Raw genomic sequence first — 14248 nt, 5'->3', positions numbered from 1 at the left:
CTCAGCACAGTTCACCCAAAGAAGGGGGGGTTGTGTCACCCAGTTCCCCCTCTTTGGGTTGGCAGCATTTGCCAGTCAGGAGCAGGGGCTGCTGTCAGCAGATCCTGCTCTTCTGACTCCCCACTGCCTTGTCATCCCTGGCCTCCAGGTTTATGTAAGGCAGACCCCTCCCCTTTGGCCCCTCCCCTTCCCTCACAGAGATGGTACAAAAAGGGCCTGTCCCTGGGACTGCCCTCCCCTGGGATTACCACAACTCCTCCCCTTCTGCTCTCTGTTTCCCTCCCACCTCCTCTCACCTGGGGCTGCCAGGGTTGTTCCTGAGAGGGCTGGGAAGGCTGCTGCCTCTGCTCTGGTCTCTGCCTTTGGGGGGTGGGTTGGTCCTGCCCACCAGGGTCCTGTAGCTCTGCAAACAACTCGGGGAGGTCCAGCTGTGGGCTCCTGATGTCACAGCCAGGTGCCCTGCCCGGCAAGGCAGGCCCCGGCTGGTTGGGAGGGGGAGTGTTCCCCTTCCCACCCAAGGCAGGGGAGGGGCGGCTGCCTAGCAGCCGAATGGCCTGCATCCTTTCTCCCCCCTCCCTCCTCCAAGGCGGGGGGCAAAGCGGGGGGTTCGGCACGCAGGGTTCCTCTGCTGTGCCTTGCCACCCACAGGAGTGCCCAGGCAGCCTATGGGGAGGTGGCCCCGTGTTCCACCGGCTTCCTCCCTGATCCTCTGGCCCAGAAGCCTCCTACCTGGGTAAGTTGGGGACTTGTAGAAGGAGGGAAACCCCGACAAATTTAAATAAATAAATTAGAGATGGAACTTAGATGAGTGAATAAATGAATGGATGGGCGCATTCATTCAACCTCTCTGGCCCTCAGAACGCCCGCCAGACACAATCAGAGCACAGTTCTGGTCATGTTCAGTTGAGTGAGCCAGAGGCTTTCAGAAGACAAGAGGTTGGCCACGAGCTGGAAAGAGGCTTGCTGTGGGCCGCATCTGGCCCCTGGGCCGGGGTTTGGAGACCCCTGATTTAGGGGATCAGCCAGCATCAAACCAATCAATTCTCCCTGTGATGACCCAGTTTCTTTCCAAACTGTGCCCGTTCTCCTTCTGGACAATGTGTAGAACATTTACACCCTCACTCTTCGGGGATGCTTTGACCCAAACCGGATGCTGCCCTGCTCCCCTTGGCTTTCCCCCCAGGGATCAGTTTAAAAGCTGTGATAGCTGTGTAAAAGCTACCTCACCTGTGAGGTAGGTGAGACTGAGAGAGGTAGTGACCAGCCCAAGCTCACCCAGGAAGCTTCGTGGGAACTTAAACATGGCTCTTCCTGGTCTAAGCCTAACCATTACACCTGCCTGGCACATTGGGCGGTGGACAGGGGCTGAAGCAGAGGGGATGGTGAATAGACCCATTTCACCACCGCAGACCTATTTTCACCACCAGCCTCCTTGCCAGTCTCTTCCTTCACATAGCAAAGCACTGGGCTCAGAGCACACCCCTCATTCATTTCCTGCTTTGCCAAGCTCTGACTCCAGCCCTGTCTCCTCCTGCTTTGTCCTGATAACTCTTACGCCACACAAACCAACCACTCTCCTAGTGAACCATGGGAAGAAGCAGGGCAGTTGAAGCTATTGGGCTCCCTGAGGCCACCTGACAACACCATTGCCCCCTCCTCAGCCCCCGCACCCCTTACATGGCTTCCTTCTTCCTTGAATCGAAGCAGGAAATACAGAGCAGACTGAGATTCCTCTGAGCACACCTGGATTTTCTGCTCTGCTTACAGAACCTGTGCAGAGAAAAGATCCCGTCCTTCCTGCAATGGGCTCTGGAATCAAAGCAGGGAATGGAGAGTGTGCTTAGAGCGATGGCAGAACAGTGCGTCCAGTATTACCTGTTAGCTTCAAGAACTGGTGTTCAGGGAGAGTCAGGGGGGCAAATATCCCGGGGTGCCATGCCAGTGAGGCCTGTGGGGATGGCACTGCCAGCCACGCACCTCTCATCGCCCCTCCAGAACTCTTGTGAGGGCTTGGGAGGACTCATGCAGTGTCCTCTGGTCCTCCTAAAGCCTTCTTTGGAGGGCCATTAAACATCACTTCTAGTTTTCCAATGAAAACCAGAAGTAATGTTTAAAGCCCCCCCCCCCGAAGGCCTCACAAGACTTTCAGAAGGCCAGAGGGTGGCACATGAGCCAGGATCACAGTTGGCTTCAAGAGTCTACACAGAGAAATAGGGAATTAAGTCAGCAGGGTTCCGATGCTGGGCTCCGATCCTCAGAGCGCATCAATCTGGTCTCCTGCTTTGCTCTCACGTTGACTCCTTCCTCCACTAGTTTCATTTGAAGAGGCCCCGAAGGAGGGAATGAGGGGACAGAGCTGGATCTCAGGAAATGCTATGAATGCAGTGATCTCGCCCCTTCCTCTGCATGAGTCCTTTTGCACAAAGGGACCGACTGGAGCAGCCTCACTGGGACCAGCCGCCACCACTGAGCTCCTCCCATCCCAGAACTATGTCCCGTGAAGACTGTTCCACCTGGTCTATGTCTAATATGATGCGAGAATTGGCTGCAATTTTGCTTCTTTTTGTCTTCCCTCCCCGTGTTTCGGTGGGTCCCCATGCAAAGCTCTCTGCAATAGTGAGCAGATTGCATCACTGTTCTGGTGTGGGTGCTGGCGGTGGGTGCTGGCCTCGATGGGCCTATCCCCAGTGACATGGCTAGGAAGGTGCAGGGGGGTGATGTGCACAGGGGTGTCGTACCCTGCCCAAAAGGGTAGCTCCAGTTGATAGACAGGGGTGGGTCTGTACAGTGCCGCTGAGACCGAATAAGCAAGACACTGAGAGGTGGAAGGCTGTGAAGTCTGTTTATTGCTTCAGCAAGGCATGCCTGTGGCCTCTGGGACACTCAGCTCAAATCCAGAAAAGGGCACTCTTCAAAGGAGTGGAACACTTTTTAATACAGTAGTTTGACATCATAGATGGGGCTGACGCTTAATAGGCTATAGATCAGGGGTGTCCAAACCCCGGCCCGGGGGCCACTTGCGGCCCTCAAGGCCTCTCTATGTGGCCCTCAGGGAGCCCCTAGCCTCCAATGAGCCTCTGGCCCTCCAGAGATTTGTTGGAGCCCACACTGGCCCGATGGAACTGCTCTCAGCGTGAGGCCAACTGTTTGGCCTCTCGAGTGAGCTGTGGGATGAGGGCTCCCTCCATTGCTTGTTGTTTCACATCTGTGATGCAGTAGCAGCAGGAAAGGAAAGGCCAGCCTTGCTTTGTGCAAGGCCTTTTATAGGCCTTGAACTACTGCAAGACCTTCATTCATTCATATAAGTTCATCTTTAATATATTCATTTATGTAAATTTATTCAAATTTGAAATGTAAATTAATTTGGCTCCCGACACGGTGTCAGAGAGATGATGTGGCCCTCCTGCCAAAAACTTTGGACACCCCTGCTATAGATAACCTTAGAGACACTTGATAGGTTTGTTTCAGTTTACAGTTTCCATAAAAGGTAAAATTAAACAATTAAACGTATTGAATCACAAAGTTTTCAAGAACCAGTAGGGTGTGCTATAACATTACTTATTCAGGACTGACCTGGCATTGACCATTTGGCAGAACTTCAGACCTATTTCTTGGCATGCATCTCCCTTAGACTCTTCCTAATTAGGATGGCCTTGCTTAAGCCACCTGTCTTATCTCTCCTGCATTCCTTCCCCTGTTTTTAGCAAAACACTGTGGGGCTCTCTGCCAACCTCTGTTAAGCAAGGTCCTTTAAACTTCCTTTTAACAGTTTTACTCTATAATTCTATTTGTGACCAGTTACTTTGAATACATTTAAGGGGTCTATAATGGTGTATATCCTTGCTAGAAGTGACCTCTTCCCTTCAGTGGCTGGCTAAGGCTTCAGCCAGCTTCTTGTGATTTTTCATATATTTTAACATAAAACAAGCCAACCTTTCACTGCATATGTGTTTTCTCAGCTTGTGATATCTTGGCTGGCCGTATACTTCTGCCAAGAAGGAGTTTATCTATCTTTGAGATACAACTCTCTTTTCCAAATTCTAAAAAGTATCAACGCAAGACTTTGAGGCCCCAAGGTCTCAGCTAGCAAAACAGCTTTCTAAGCATTACAATAAAAACTACAGAGATACAGGCTTAGCGAATGCTTTTGCCAAGACATCTGCCTCTGCCAAGGTTGTCTGCCTGAAACTGTGCTTATCTGAGTTACATTTCAGACTCTGAGGCTCAAGCATCTTTAGTAATAAAATCAAGTAGCTCCTTACTATTCTGTGTGTTTCTGTGCTTTAGTCAGACCTTTAATAAAATCAGGCAGTTAAAACTTACTTCTAATGGCTACCACGTCTCCATATATGTTGGTTACACTTTAAGGGCAAAGACTATTTTAAAGCTTGGAAGAATAAGTGGCAGGCAAGCATGGTGGTGTCCTTGGCACTTCTGTGAGACTTCTGTGAAAATAGCAAACAGCTTCTAAAGTAATTCTTCCAGTGTTTTAATGTAAGGCTTCTAGCTAAAACAATGACACTGTCTTTTGCTCTAAAAAGCATGAAAGAATAACAACTTTAAAACTGTAAGTGGACACAGGTAGACTGTCTTTGTTAAGATGGGTATTCTTCTGCCAAATGACGCCCATCTGCTCGTTGTTATCTGTTTTAGTTTGCCATTCAAACAGAGAGCCTTCAAAGGCAGAAGTTTCCCTGGTATTTTCTATTTCTTCCTCTTATCTTCTCACCTCCTCCTTACTTTCAGAAGGGAATAGCCTTGTCTTTATCTAACTAAAATATGTGCTGTCTCCTAAAGTTTTCTCTCTTGCTAGTGTCTATGTTTCGCTAGCTAGACGCCTTGTTATTTTGCCAAGAAGCAACCTTGACATTTAGCAGAGCTGCCAATTCAGCAGAGCAGTTAGTTTTTAAGTTTTAAGCTTTCTCCTAAATAAATTCATGCTTTCCCTGTCTTCTTCTTTCCTTAACCTCCCTCCCCCCTTTTCTCTGTTATTCTGTATTGATGGTTGCTACAGGATTGGCTTCTTGGGGGGGGGGGTCTGTGACAGGTGAGCAGGTATCGGGGGGGGGGGTGATACCAGTACTAGCCAAAATGTTTAAAAAGCCCAGTAACACCTAAGCCCACACCCTTAACTGGTCCGGAACGAGCGGTTGGCTTCTCTACTGGTATCTGCTTGTTTTCCCAGGATGCTATACAGGAAAGGAAAACCTGTGGCTAAAACAAATTAAAAAACATAATTTAAAAACAGATAAAAACATAACGACATATCATTAAAACAATAGTCAGATAAAAAAGTAGTCAGGTAAAAGAGCATAGCGCAACAAATTATAAAAGGATCAGGCCTGTAACCAGATGTTAAAAAAGATATTAAAAGATGTTAAAAAAATGTTAAAAAGATGTTCAGAAAGCTTGTCTAAACAGAAGGGTCTTCAGGCCTCGCTGAAAAGTTTCAAGAGAGGGAGCAGTTCTTAAGTCAAGGGGAAGGGAATTCCAAGGGTGCCACTACTGAGAAGGTCCTATTTCTTGCCGCCACCCCACGTACCTCCCTAGGTGGCAGCATTTGTAAGAAGGCCTTCTCTGATGACCTAAGAGGACGAGCCATATTGTACGGGAGTAGGCGATCTCTAAGATACCCTGGCCTAGAACAGTATAGGGCTTTAAAGGTCAAAACCAGCACCTTGAATTGGGCCCGGAAACGAATGGGCAGCCAGTGCAGCCGCCAGAGAAGCGGACTGACTGAGTCAAACCACCTACCTCCAGTAACTACATGGGCCACTGCATTCTGCACTAGTTGCAGTTTCCAAACCATCTTCAAGGGCAGCCCCACACAGAGCGTGTTACAATAATCTAGCCTCGATGTCACCGTGGCATGGATCACCATGGCCAGGTCTGAACGATCCAAGTACGGCTGCAGCTGGCGCACCAGCCGAAGCTGAGCAAAGGCCCCCCTAGCCACAGCCGCCACCTGGGAATTCAGGAGCAGCTGCGAGTCCAGGTGGACCCCCAAGCTGTGGACCTGCTCTTTCAGGAGGAGTGCAACCCCATTCAGTGCAGGCTGATACTCCAGCACCTGCATCGAGGATTTCCGAACCAGGAGAGCCTCTGTCTTATCTGGATTTAATTCCAGCTTGTTAGCCCCCATCCAGATCCTCGCTGCCTCCAGACAGCACTCCAGGACCTCAGCCGCCACCCTGGAGTCTGCAGGAAAGGCGAGACAGAGCTGGGTGTCATCGGCATATATGGCACCCCATTCCAAAACCCCGGATGACCTCTCCCAGTGGTTTAATGTAGATGTTAAATAGCATGGGGGACAGAATTGAACCCTGTGGCACCCCGCACCTCAAGGGCAAGAGTGTCGAACAGGCATCCCCCAGTACCACCATCTGAGACCAATCCTCCAAGTAGGAGTGGAAGCACCACAAAACAGTGCCTCCAACTCGGCCAATTGGCCCAGAAGGATACCATGGTCAATGGTATCGAAAGCCGCTGAGAGGTCCAGCAGGACCAACAGAGACGCTCTTGCCCTGTCCAGTCCCCTGGCATAGGTCATCCACCAAGGCGACCAAGGCGGTTTCCGTCCCAAAGCCCGGCCTGAAACCAGATTGAAAAGGATCCAGATAATCTGCTTCATTATCCGCTCAACCCTCTGGAGTTGAGATGCCACTACCCGCTCAATTACCTTACCCAGAAACGGGATGTGGGAGACTGGTCAGTAGTTGTCTAATACAGTGGAATACAGAGAGGGCCTCTTCAGGAGGGGGCGAACCACCACCTGTTTCAAAGCACGTGGTAACATCCCCTCCATCAAGGAAGAGTTGACCACCCTTCCTGTCCACTCAGCCAGTCCACCCAGGGCAGCTCTTATCAACCAAGCTGGGCAAAGGTCAAGCAGGCAGGCAGATGGCCTCACACTCCAAAGGAGTCTGTCAACATCCTCAGGCTGTACAAGCTGAAAAGAATCTGTTAACTTCAAGCACTGGTGTTCAAGGACGTTCAGGGGGGGCAAATACCCCAGGGTGCCATGCCCGTGAGGCCTGTGGGGATGGCACTGCCAGCCACCCACCTCTTACCGCCAATCTGGAGCTCTTGTAAGGGCCGAGAAGGCCTTGTGCAGTGTCCTCTGGCCCTCCAAAAGCTTTCTGAGGCCTCCAGAGGGCCATTAAACATCACTTCCAGTTTTCCAACATAGACCAGAAGTAATGACACCCCCCTCAAAGGCCTCAAAAGACTTTTGGAGGGCCAGAGAATGGCACATGAGGCAGGACCACAATTGGCTTCAAGGGTCCGCCCAGAAAAAGTGAGGAGGGTTCTGATCCTCTCAGCGCACCAATCTGGTCTCCTGCTTTCTTCTTACGTTGACTCCTTTCTCCTTCACGTTGACTCCACTAGTTTCATTTCAAGAGGCCCCTGAAGGAGGGACTAAGGGGACAGAGCTGGATCTCTGACATGTTGTGAATACAGGGATCTCTCCCCTTCATCTGCATGGGCTCTCTGCACAAAGGGACCAGCAGACCAGCCTCACTGGGAGCAGCTGCCACCACTGAGCTCCTGCCCTCCCAGAACTGTGTCCCGTGAAGACTGTTCCACCTGGTCGCTGTCTAACATGATGCGAGAGTCAGCTGCAATTTTGCTTCTTTTTGTCTTCCCTCTCCATGTTTCGGTGGGTCCCCATGCAAAGCTCTCTGCAACAGTGAGCAATTTGCATCACTATTCTGGTGTGGATGCTGGCAGTGGGTGCCTTGATGGGGCTTTCCCCAGTGACGTGGCTAGGAAGGTGTGTGTGTGGGGGGGGGGGGTGACGTGCACAGGGGGGTGACACCAGTACTAGCCCAAATGTTTAAAAAGCCCAGTTACGCTTAAACCAACACCCTTAACTGGTCTGGAACGCGCAGCTGGCTTCTCTCCTGGTATCTGCTTGTTTTCCCAGGATGGTATTCAGCAAAGGATTCATAAATGACAAACCTGAAGAATCGTCTTTCAGTTTCAAAACTCTCCAGCCAATCTTGCACCTCGAAAGGGAAGCCAGTTAAGTCTAGTCTAGGAAGAGATCCAAAACAGCCCGAATGATCATTACCAAACAAAACCGACAGGCAACTAGAGTGCGAGGAGTAAGCCAAATGGGAACTGAGGAGTAGGAACCTGTACCTGGCTCTTCCAGGCCTAAGCCCAATACCAGATTGGCACATTGGGTGGTGAACTGGGGCTGGAGCAGAGGAGATGGTGAATAGATCCATTTCATCACCACTGACCCATTTTCACCACCAGCCTCCTTGTCGGCCCCTTCCTTCACATGGCTCTTTAATGAAAAGCAGCCACTGGGCTCACCCCTTATTTCCTGCTTTGCCAAGCTCTGACTCAGCCGTGGCTCCTCCTGCTTAGTCCCGACAGCTCTTATGCCACCCAAACCAACAGTCTCCTAGTGAACCATGGGAAGAAGCAGGGCAGTTGAAGCTGTTGGGCTTCCTGAGGCCCCCTGACAACACCACTCCTCTCCCCGCAGTCCCCACACCCCTTCCATGGCTGCTTTCTTCCTTGAATCACAGCAGGAAATGCAGAGCAGGCTGAGATTCTTCTGAGCACGCCTGGATTTTCTGCTCTGCTTCAAGAACCTGTGCGGAGAAAAGAACCCGTCCTTCCTGCAATGGGCTCTGGAATCAAAGCAGGGAATGGAGAGTGTGCTTGGAGCGATGCCAGAACAGTGCGCCCAGCATTTCCTGTTGGCTTCAAGAACCGGTGTTCAGGGAGTCTCAGGCCGCAATCCTATCCAGTTTTCCAGTGCTGGTGCAGCCATGTCAGTAGAACATGCAGTGCATCCTGTGGTGGGGTGTGGTGGTCCTGGTTTGGTGGGCCGCTGTGAGATACAGGAAGCCGGACTAGGTGAGCCTGTGGCCTGATCCAGTGAGGCTGTTCTTATGTTCTTAACTACAATTCCCAGGAAGCCTTGCAGGTCTCCTGTTATCTGGTGTGCTCCCTGGGGCATTTGGTGGGCCGCTGTGAGATCCAGGAAGCTGGACTAGATGGGCCTATGGCCTGATCCAGTGGGGCTGTTCTTATGTTCTTAACTACAATTCCCAGGAAGCCTTGCAGGTCTCCTGTTATCTGGTGTGCTCCCTGGGACATGTGGTGGGCCACTGTGAGATACAGGAAGCTGGACTAGATGGGCCTATGGCCTGATCCAGTGGCGCTGTTCTTATGTTCTTAACTACAATTCCCAGGAAGCCTTGCAGGTCTCCTGTTATCTGGTGTGCTCCCTGGGGCATGTGGTGGGCCGCTGTGAGATACAGGAAGCTGGACTAGATGGGCCTATGGCCTGATCCAGTGGAGCTGTTCTTATGTTCTTCTGGGGAGGCAGTCACAGAGGCCTCCTTAAGATATGGGAACATTTTTTCCCTTACCTTGGGGTGGCATTGTGGCTACACCGGTGCTGGAAAATTGGATAGGATTGGGCCCTCAGGGGTGCCATGACTGTGAGGCCTGTGGGGATGGCACTGCCAGCCACCCACCTCTTACCGTCCATCCGGAGCTCTTGTGAGGGCCGGGAAGGCCTCGTGCAGTGTCCTCTGGCCCTCTAAAAGCCTTCTGAGGCCTCTGGAGGGCCATTAAACATTACTTTCAGTTTTCCAATGTAGACCAGAAGTAATGGCCCCCACCTGAAGTCCTCAGAAGACTTTTGGAGGGCCAGAGGACACTGCTTTGAGGTCTGCACAGAGAAAGTGAGCAGGGCTCCAATCCTCAGGATTCCAATACTGGGTTCCGATCCTCAGAGTCACCAATCTGGTCTTCTGGTTTTTCTCACGTTGACTCCTTCCTCCACTAGTCTCATTTGAAGAGGCCCCTGAAGGAGGGACTAAGGGGACAGAGCTGGATCGCTGAAATGCTATGAATGCAGTGATCTCGCCCCTTCATCAGCATGGACTCTCCTTCACTGGGAGCAGCCACCACCACTGAGCTCCTGCCCTCCCAGGACTGTGTCCCGTGAAGACTGTTGCACCTGGTCACTGTCTAACATGAAGCGAGAGTCGGCTGCAATTTTGCTTCTTTTTGTCTTCCCTCCCCATGTTTCGGTGGGCCCCCATGCAAAGCTCTCCTGCTTGGTGAGTAATTGCCATGCCTTGGGCATGTCTGATTTGGCCAAGCGAGTGTCTGACTTGGCCAAGACCTGGGGGGGGGGGGTGTTTACTGTCTCATCCTCTCCCTCAGGCACAACCAGGTAGAGGAAAGTCAAACTGAGGTTTTAATTCTTGAAATGCTTTGGAAGAGTGGCTGGATCCCAGGACAACGCTCTTCCCATTGCCCATTTACCCTTAAGCCCACACCTTTAACTGGTCCTGAACGCGCAACTGGCTTCTCTCCTGGTATTTGCTTGTCTTCCCAGGATGGTATTTGGCAAACGATTCGTCAATGACAAACCTGAGGCCTTGTCTTTCACTTGCAAGTCTCTTCAACTGATCTTGCACTGCAGAAGGGATGCTAATTAAGCTCAGCCTAGGAAGAGAACCAAAACAGTAAATGATCATCACCAAACAAAACTGACAGGCAACTAGAGTGCGAGCAGGAAGCTAGATGGGAACTGGAGAGTAGGAATAGCACTGAGCTCCTGCCCTCCCAGAACTGTGTCCCGTGAAGACTGTTCCACCTGGTCGCTGTCTAACATGATGCAAGAGTTGGCTGCAATTTGCTTATTTTCTTCTTCCATTCCCTTGTTTCGGTGGGACCCCATGCAAAGCTCTCTGCAACAGTGAGCAATTTGCATCACTATTCTGGTGTGGGTGCTGGCAGTGGGTGCCTCGATGTACCTATCCCTAGTGGTGAGGCTAGGAGGGCGCAGGGGGTTCAGGCCGCACTGGGTGACGTGCATAGGAGGCTGACACCACTACTCTCCTAAATGTTTAAAATCTTGGCATTTTCAAATAATACCATCATACTATATATCAATCAATGTGTAATTTCATGCACAATGCATGAAACTGCATTGAAATACAGGTAGAGACTATTTATCCGCGTTAGTTCTGTTCCGTGACTCGGCGCGATTAACAAAAAATGCTTTGTGCCGAGTTCCATAGAGCTAGAGTCCATATAGCAAATAGGCTGCAGCCTGACACTTCCGGCTGGAAGGAAACTAAGGCAGCTGTTATCAATCCCCTCCTTCCACCTCCCCCTCCTTCCCCTTTCACAAGGGGAATGCTGAGCTTTTAAGAGTCCAGCCCTATACGTTTCTACTTGGAAGTAAGCCCCATTCTGATAGCCTGCACCATGGGGGGAGGGGGAATTCAGCAAACACTCCCTGGTTTTTTTTTAATGCAATCCCCTCTTCTCTTTTAAAGCAATCCCCTCTGTTGCTACTGCACCTAACTCTGTCTCTCTCTGTGTGTGTATGTGTGTGTGTGTGTGTGTGTGTGTGTGTGTGTGTGTGTGTTTGTGTGTGTGTGAATGAGAGAGAGAGAGAGAGAGAGAGAGAGAGAGAGAGAGAGAGAACGCTCCACCTTACTGCACATGTGTTCTGGCTACAGAGGTTTTTGGTCCCCCCTTCCCCTCTTCACCCTGGCTGGCTCAGGGACTCTAGGAATGTTATTGTTCCTTTGCAAGGGGAACCTCTTCCATGACTCCAGGGCTATTTCCCTGCCTGGGTGAGGCGGAGCCTTTTTGCAGTGTTTTGGGCTGCCTGGAAATGGAGTGAGACACCAGCACAGGGCAAAGGAGGCAAACGTGTGAATGACTTTCAGTACCCCCACCCCATTTGCATTGAGACAAATCTGCAGATAAAAAATTCGTGGAAAAATAGGCTGCACCTGTAACTCTATCCTATCAAATGTTGTAGCCAAAAATTCAGAGGGGCAGGGTGATAATACTTTACCATGCCCACTGCCCTGGCATTACCCTGCCCAATGCATGGGAGGAAGTCCAGCATAGGGGTGGGCACGCTGGCTTCCCGCACTGGGTGATATAAACCCCAGTGATGCCACTGCCTATCCCTCCAGCGAGTGTCTGACTTGGCCAAGCACTGGGGGGGCCTCACTGTCTCATCCTCTCCCTCGGGCACAACCAGGTAGAGGAAAGTCCAATTAAGGTTTTAATTCTTGAAATGCTTTGGAAGAGTGGCTGGATCCCAGGACAATGCTCTTCCACACTGCCCAGTTACCCTTAAGCCCACACCCTTAACTGGTCCTGAATGCGCAGCCGGCTTCTCTCCTGGTATCTGCTTGTTTTCCCAGGATGGTATTTGGCAAAGGATTCGTAAATGACAAACCTGAGGCCTTGTCTTTCACTTGCAAGTCTCTCCAGCCAATCTTCAACCGCAGAAGGGATGCGAATAAAGCGCTGCCTAGGAAGAGCACCAAAACAGCCCGAATGATCATCAGCAAACAAAACCGAGGGTGCGAGCAGTAAGCCAGATGGGAACTTCAGAGTAGGAACCTGTACCTGGCTCTTCCAGGCCTAAGCCCAATACCAGATTGGCACACTGGGTGGTGAACTGGGGCTGGAGCAGAGGAGATGGTGAATAGACCCGTTTCACCACCGCTGACCCATTTTCACCACCAGCCTCCTTGTCGGCCCCTTCCTTCACATGGCTCTTTAATGAAAAGCAGCCACTGAGCTCACCCCTCATTTCCTGCTTTGCTAAGCTCTGACTCAGTCATGGCTCCTCCTGCTAAGTCCTGACAACTCTTACGCCACCCAAACCAACAGTCTCCTAGTAAACCATGGGAAGAAGCTGGGCAGTTGAAGCTGTTGGACTTCCTGAGGCCCCCTGACAACACCACCTTCCCCCGTAGTCCCCGCACCCCTTACATGGCTGCTTTCTTCCTTGAATCAAAGCAGGAAATACAGAGCACGTTGAGATCCCTCCCAGCGCACTTAGATTTTCTGCTATGCTTACAGAACCTGAGTGGAGAAAAGAACCCATCCTTCCTGCAATGGGCTCTGAAATCTAAGCAGGGAATGTGCTTGGAGCAATGCCAGAACAGTTCGTCCAGTATTACCTGTGTTGAGGGAGGCTCAGGGGGCAAATACCACAAGGTGCCATGCCTGTGAGTCCTGTGGGGATGGCACTGCCAGCCACCTAGCTCTTACCGCCCCTCCGGAGCTCTTGTAAGGGCCGGGGATGTCTTGTGCAGTGTCCTTTGGCTCTCCAAAAGCCTTCTGAGGCCTCTGGAGAGCCATTAAACATCACTTCCAGTTTTCCAACGTAAATCAGAAGTAATGACAGCTCCCCTCCTGAAGGCCTCAAAAGACTTTTGGAGGGCCAGAGGATGCACAGGAGCCAGGACCACAATTGGCTTCAAGGGCCTGCACAGGAAAAGTGAGGAGGGTTCTGATCCTCTCAGCGCACCAATCTGGTCTCCTGCTTTCTTCTCATGTTGACTCCTTCCTCCGCTAGTTTCATTTCAAGAGGCCCCTGAAGGAGGGACTAAGGGGACAGAGCTGGATCTCTGAAATGCTGTGAATACAGGGATCTCGCCCCTTCATCTGCATGGGCTCTCTGCACAAAGGGACCAGCAGACCAGCCTCACTGGGAGCAGCTGCCACCACTGAGCTCCTGCCCTCCCAGGACTGTGTCCCGTGAAGACTGTTCCACCTGGTCGCTGTCTAACATGATGCGAGATTTGGCTGCAATTTTGCTTCTTTTAGTCTTCCCTCCCCATGTTTGGGTGGGTCTCCATGCATAGATCTCCTGCCTGGTGAGCAATTTGCATCACTATTCTGGTGTGGGTGCTGGCAGTGGGTGCCTCGATGGGGCTTTCCCCAGTGACGTGGCTAGGAAGGTGCGGGGGCGACGTGCACAGGGGGGTGACACCAGTACTAGCCCAAATGTTTAAAAAGCCCAGTTACACTTAAACCCACACCCTTAACTGGTCTGGAACGCGCAGCCGGCTTCTCTCCTGGTATCTGCTTGTTTTCCCAGGATGGTATTCGGCAAAGGATTCAAAAATGACAAACCTGAGGTCTTCTCTTTTACTTTCAAATCTCTTCAGCCAATCTTGCACCTCAGGAGACTTGTCTTGCCTAGGAAGAGAACCAAAACAGCCCAAATGATCATCACCAAACAAAACCGAGGGTGCAAGCAGTAAGCCAGATGGGAACAGCGGAGTAGGAACTTGTACCTGGCTCTTCCAGGCCTAAGCCCAATACCAGATTGGCACATTGGGTGGTGAACTGGGGCTGGAGCAGAGGAGATGGTGAATAGACCCGTTTCACCACCAGCCTCCTTGCCAGCCCCTTCCTTCACATGGCTCTGTCTTACCCTGCC

At 51.2% G+C, this 14248-nt stretch overlaps 1 long non-coding RNA gene across 1 annotated transcript; it reads right to left on the bottom strand.

Annotated features, from left to right (window-relative positions):
- Positions 1–2828: 2828 nt before the first annotated feature.
- On the bottom strand, positions 2829–14006 carry LOC136636047 (uncharacterized). Its single transcript, XR_010793453.1, has 5 exons — positions 13939–14006; positions 12248–12322; positions 10411–10485; positions 7963–8037; positions 2829–5214 (listed from the first exon to the last, which is right to left on the bottom strand). It is a non-coding gene; the product is annotated as an uncharacterized lncRNA (long non-coding RNA).
- Between the last annotated feature and the right edge of the window lie 242 nt (positions 14007–14248).

Source organism: Tiliqua scincoides, unplaced genomic scaffold (genome assembly GCF_035046505.1).
Source record: "Tiliqua scincoides isolate rTilSci1 unplaced genomic scaffold, rTilSci1.hap2 HAP2_SCAFFOLD_71, whole genome shotgun sequence".
In the NCBI taxonomy this organism is placed as follows: Eukaryota; Metazoa; Chordata; class Lepidosauria; order Squamata; family Scincidae; genus Tiliqua; species Tiliqua scincoides.
The sequence above is the reverse complement of the archived record's forward strand: the minus strand, read 5'-3'. Positions and strand labels throughout refer to the sequence as shown.